Genomic DNA, 6,875 nt, shown 5'->3' on the forward strand with positions numbered 1-6,875 from the left:
TGATTAAGTAGATATACCCATATCTGCTATAGTCATCGGTGAAAGATGACTAAGGGACGATGACGTGTGTGAGTCTTGTTTACTTGGAAAGATGACCAAGTCACCCTTCACTGGTACTTGTGAAAGGGGTGAGGGTTTATTGGATCTCATATACATTGATGTGTGTGGGCCCTTTTGATCCACCACAAGGGATGCGAAGGGCTACGTGTTTCTTGTTGACATGTCCAAGACGACAATGCCACAAGCATGCTTTATCCAAACTATTGGAAGAATCTATACACAACACATCATTTCCTAAATTATCTACAATGATCACAGTTTCATACATTCCATTACAAGGTAATGCTTCAAAATAGAAAACACCATTAAGATAAGCATTAATAAAACCCTTTTCATTATCAAATGAATATCTAAATCCTTTTCTATATACCATGAAAAGAAATGATGTTTCTTGCCATATCTGGCGAATAGCAACAATTATTTAAATCTAATCCTAATCCATTACTAAGCACTAAAGAGTAAACTTCAATCTTGGTGACAGGCGACGATCTTCTGCTCACCATGATCAAGTTTATCTTCCCATGCTCCACATCCCTATTTCTTCTTAGGCCCTGCAAATAAGAACAAATGTGAAAACCACATCTTGTATCAAGAACCCAAGAAATCGCATGTGTTGAATCATTATATTTAATAGTGTAAATACATGCGAGGTATGGCTTTATCTTTCCGTCCTTGACACTCTGCCTCCTTGGGGTTGGAGTTGGGTTTAGTAGGACCAACCTTGGTTCCGCTAGAAGAGGTACCATCACAGGACATTCCCTTACGTTTGCTCTTTGAGGTTGCTCTCAGCAAGCCTTGAAACTTGATCAAAGTGACCTCCTCCTTGTTCATGTGTTAGGTCATCTGTAACTGGTTGCATCTTTTGCAGATGAGCAGTAAGGGACTCACCATTACCCATTTTGGCGTGATCATCGAAGTGATGATCTCGTACCTCTCTTTCCTAATGCTTTAGTGGTACCGGTCCAACAGATCTTGATGCATCTCTTCTTCTCTTGGAGCTTAGAGTTACAAATGTCACTCCTCTAATGTCTTACAAACAACACAAGCAAGATTATGATATTGGTGAGAGGGGAGGAGACACAATTTCGGGTATGAACTCTTCTAGGGTTTCCAGTGGCCGAAAAATGATGCCCTAGGGGTCTATTTATACTTGTACTGCTAGGGTTTCAGTCAAAACCGTAATGGATAGCTTAGGCCTTAAGTAGTGCAAGGAACCTTCTAGAATAAGGCCTCCTTGGAATAATTCAAGATGGGCTTCATCTTAATTTCATCCATGCCTTAGTCGATAAGGATTCTCAACCCAAAACTCAATTATCTTATAATTGTAATCCAGTCCCCTATATTCAGTTAATCTCTTTTAGCTACCAAATTAATTCTTAACTAATGCATGACTAATATTAATTAAATAATATGATTTCTCTTTTAATATATTATTCTCATAATATACTAATAAACCATAATATCCTCTCTCTCTCTCTCTATATATATATATATATATATATATATATATATATATATATATATAAATCACCATGTCAAGCTGCATTGGTGAAGGCAACCCAAAAGAACCATGCTCAACCGGGTCAAGTACATACCCAATATAATTATGGTCTTAGACACTAATCTAAAAAAACCTTCATAAATAAACCATTCGTAATGTCCTATAAAACAATATATATGGAATGTAAAAGCTTTCATAATTAAACCATTAGTAATGACATTATATTTCCTTGGATGTTGTGGCAATTAGTTTACATAACATGCACTTTATATAAAACTTATCTGGAATGCGTTGTTGATTTAAATATATGGCCAGTCTGGTATGTACTCATTTTAGTGCAACATGTCTAAAGATTGAAGGATAATTAGTTAAATATCCTAGCAGATGTAAAAATACGTTTTAAATAAAATAATTAAACTTCTGTCCACATGTCAAGAAAAGCATGTATAATTCTAAATGCAACTTCAAGATGATCATGTTTTGTCATAATCATGTCGATCTCCCAATCCACTCCACCAATCTATTTTTCTGCTAACTTCAATTTTTTTTATTAGTACCTCGTGTCTAATTTAAGCATATCTTTCAACCTACTAAGGTAATGTATAAACATTCATGAAGTATCCAACTCTTTTGTCGTTAAATTATTAGTCCTTTACAACTTCCACCACTGCTTGAAATATATTATCGAGCATCTTACCTAGTTGTGGTCCACCACGATAGAAGTCAAGATGATCTACGGTGACTTCTAGAAATAGGTTAAGAGGGGAATAAGAAGAACAACCTTCATTGTTACAATTGCACATATCATCTTCATATATTGTTGTAACATGCTTAGATGAGCTCGTGTTTATATGAAAATGAAAGAATTACTTAATCTGGTAGTAGAGTGAATGAATTAGTTCAGATAATGTTTGAATAAGGGAATGTTAGGGTTAACATTTTTATACACTAGTTGAATAAGGCGTAGGTATGAATTAAAGATTGGCATGTGAATTCTTAATGGTATGTTTAGCCTATGATGTACAACTTCACGGTTCAAAATGCATCTTAATAGACATGTCACATTTTCAGACCACACTATATCGGGTTAGAATAGTAAAAACAATCTAAAATGTAAACTACACAGTGCATAATGAAATTTTACAAACTCAACGATCATTCCCCCAAATCTATAAATAGTAGGTTAAGTCGGATAATTGATTCAATTCTGCTTGTCATTTTTCTCAATACCTATGTATATTATTATATTGTTATATATGTAATGAATTAAGTGTAATTAATGTAACTTTAAATCAAACAGTCTTTCCGATTAATTTAGGCAAAAAGATATTTTTAAACCTGAAAATATGTCTATTAAACGGGAACTAAGTTGTAAATAAAAGGGTCATGTAACATTTGAAATTGTAATTAAATGTCTCACAGTTTCACTCTCACGTCAAAGGAACAAGGATGTAAATTATATAAAAATGACATAAATACAACATTTAAGAATTCCATTAAATATCTCAAGACCATCTTTAAGGTCTTTACCAATTTGTCTTTAAATTATTTAAAACCACCATATTTGGGGTGGGGGGGCTATGCACCTTCCTACCCCCTCAGCCTAGTACATCAATAATACATTATAACATAAAATATCAATGTTTCTTATTCATGATTTAATAATTTAATAAAATACATTAACTCATGATAGAACTTGGATCGTGGTTTTTCCATATCTACATTGAGAACATATTATATAAAAAAGTGATTTTTACCAAACTCGGAACTCGTTTTTTAACCAGTCTAACCCAATTATTTGATAGAATTCATATTTCTTTTTACAATGCAAACGTGTTGCATACTATATGCATCTCATTGGCTAGTCTACAAAAATCAACTAGTCATGAGGGAAAGTTAATCAACAATCTATTTTAAATTCAAAAAGAGTAAATGTGAATATATACGCTCACGGCTCACTAAATCTAAAAGCTCCATAAAGACTCGTCAACAAAAATTTCGACGTCATCCTCATAACTGCTATATCCCACCGTCTGCGGAGGCGCTACCATCAGTCCCTCCGCCATGCTGACAAAAAATTCCGGCATCTCGAAAATATCTTCTTCATCCACGTAATAAAGACTTTCCGGCAACTCCTTCGTTTCAACAATCTCCACCTCTTCCTCGGACTCCATGTATCTAAAAGCCTCCGCAGCTTCTGCAGCGGCCTTTTGTATATCTACTATACTGCTAGACTTCGGGACCGGCAGCCGCCACACAGAATCAGCAAAATTCAAACACGCCCGTCGCCCTCTGAAGGCAAACGCCGCCACATCATGTGCTCTTGCTGCCATTATAGCTGTAGGATGAGTCCCTAGCCACACCCTCATGTTCTTGTTCGGCTCTCTTAATTCACAAACCCATTTCCCGTTATCCCTCATTCTCACTCCCCTGTAAACTGGGTGTCGAGTCTCTCTGAACTTCTTCCTTCCGGCCTTCTTCTTCGGGTTTCGTGAAGCCAGCATCACTTCTGATTCAGCAGCCGCATTCAAGACTGCACTTTTGCGACGATTTGAGGTCAAAAAGTGTGCTAATGGAACACTTTCTGATGATACGGATGGAAATGGGTTGTAAGATTCGATAAAGGCATCCATACGCTGGTAGTGTGACAAATATATGTGGTGAAGTTATGGTTGTTGGTAGTTTCTGGAAGTTAACTATAAGCTATGACTTATGAGTTATGAGTGAAGTAATTGTTTGTTGGGAGTGTTTGTGAGTGACTTTAACTTGTTGATATGAGAATGGCGATGTATATATAGATTTTTGTGGAGCACTTTGTGGTAGGGTTACCAGCTGGTAGTTTGCGTGGTAGACGAAGGAAGCTTTGACAGGTGGCTTTACTTTTATCTTATTTTTAACGCGTGATATTTAGTAGGGTAAATTAAGAACTGTCCCTATAGTATTGGGTACCTTACAGCTTTGGTCCAACAGATTCGAAGGTAGTACTTGATGTAAAAAATAGTTTTGTGTAAAATCAATGCCTAGTTTTATACATCCGTTTAACACTTACACAACACATGGTAAGTTTTTCAATCTATTTTACATCCAATATAAATAAAACCCAGCAACATTTTTATTATCAGGCTAGCAAAGAGCTAGAAACCAATTATACATAAATAGTTAAAATTGTGTTTTGAAACCGCTTAACCCTATTAGCATGAACCTTATTGTTTGTATGCAGGAACATATAAAAAAACAATCAACAATGCTATTAAATAACAAGTCTTTAATCGGAGACGTATCACCAAATAAAAAACTATTTCGGTATCTCCCAATCACCCAAATCACCGTCTCCACAATCAAATTCAAAGCTTTCTTTCGATTGGTAGACATGCGTACCACATCCACCCAAGAAAATAACTCATGAATCGTATCCAAACCCGAAAACGCCAAATCAACTCATCTGAACACTCTTTGTCAAATATTGGCCGCCAACTTGCATTTTAAGAAAATATGTTCAATAGTTTCCACATGCAAAGAATAGGTAGCGCACGACAACAAATCAATATCCACGCTTTTTCGAATAAAATTTCATTCCGTAGGTAATTTATCTGTAACGTCCATGTTTCTAGACTAAGCATTAATGTGATGATGTAATAGTTAGGATCAACCATTGTAACCCACTTTGAAGTAATAAATAGGAATTACTATAATATTATGTGAATTATGTGATTTTATGTGCATTATACTTATTTATCAAATATAATAAATTAAGAGTAAAACGTCAAAAGTAAACTTGTAGATAAACCCAATATCAATGAAGAAAGTGGTAGTGCTCGTGACAATGACCCCGAAAATATAAAGAACGCCAAAATTCGAGTTATAAATAAGAAGTTATGACCTGTCGAAGTTTTACGGCATAACCGACACACCACTGGTAATCGTAAAAAGTGAATTTTTGTCAAACTTCTTTTTAGCCTTAGGTAACTAGATGAAAGTTGTAGCATACATTAAAACGAGATCGTGCATAAAAAGAACGCCAAAATCTGACTTCGTATGTGGAAGTTATGATTTTTCTAAGATTTTGTATATCAGTATCCAACCCGAAATTCGAATTTCAAATAGATCGATTTTTAGCCGACATAACCTAATTGAGAATTGAATATCTCATTAATACGAGCTCAACGATAAAAGAACAGTCGAAAACGGAGTCAGTAGGTAGAAGTTATGAATTTTATACGGTCGTTAACAATGTAATATTCTCATAATGTTAAATTTAAAATCGGCCGATAATTAGCCGACAGAGTCTAAAGGAAACTTGTCAACAGACAATACAGAGTATTCCAATGGAGATCAATTCCATGGAAAAGAAGTCTCATATTTAAAATACATTGCTTTGAACATCCTTCTTGCATTAAATTTTCTAATCTTACCCAGATTAAATAACTTCCACCTATGGAGACATCTCCGTATTCCCATTTTGTCTACCACTTCTGAACAAGAGTTGCCTCTTTCAGAATATGTCAAATATGGTCCTTCCAAAATTACCACTATACTTCCAACTGTCCATGAACAACCACTCTTTGGTAAACCTTAGATTTTCCTCGACAATTGCTTAATCATTTTATTCATGTCCAATTCTAGATTTATTCCTCTTAATGTCGTAGGCATTTGGAAAATTTAGAAAGGATAAATATTATAGCACATGTAATCGATCCTATACCCAAAGCATATGGGACACAATTCATGATGTCTCACATAAAGACATGATCCTAGACCAATCTTTTGCTACAATATTTTTTATTTGCCACGTTTTCATAATTCGACTATGAAATGGGATGTCAAAATCATAATCGAATTTTGAAAACGCAATATATATAGAATTCCCTTAAGTTTAGCCATTCCAACATAAAATTCATATACATATATATATATATATATATATATATATATATATATATATATATATCCTTGACTAAAGATGATTAAAATCTTAATCAAAGCTTTTAGAATTGAAATGAAGTATAATTTCCTCTCCTTTAATTATAGCAAAACAACTTTTCCCAATTGAAACTTTTGTTTTCTATAATTAACATTACTAACATGCAATATTTATCATAATTATCATGTTCCCACTAACATGATGATTATTAGCATAATACTTATGCTCCCACTAGCTTTGATATGTCTCCAGAAATCAGCTAGACTTTTAGAAATCAATACTTTGTTAACTTTCTTACCAAATTTCAGACTTCTGATATGAGATGCTTTGATAAAACTTTTTCAAAATCATACACCTTTCTCACAAGTCCATGTTAGTGTGTCAGTTAACCAC

The 6,875-nt window shown here is 34.4% G+C and overlaps 1 pseudogene; it reads right to left on the reverse strand.

Annotated features, from left to right (window-relative positions):
• Positions 1–3,269: 3,269 nt before the first annotated feature.
• Positions 3,270–4,327, reverse strand: LOC145015039 (dehydration-responsive element-binding protein 1D pseudogene; annotated as a pseudogene).
• Between the last annotated feature and the right edge of the window lie 2,548 nt (positions 4,328–6,875).

This window comes from Lactuca saligna, chromosome 9 (assembly GCF_052625555.1).
Source record: "Lactuca saligna cultivar CGN05327 chromosome 9, ASM5262555v1, whole genome shotgun sequence".
NCBI classification, from domain to species: Eukaryota; Viridiplantae; Streptophyta; class Magnoliopsida; order Asterales; family Asteraceae; genus Lactuca; species Lactuca saligna.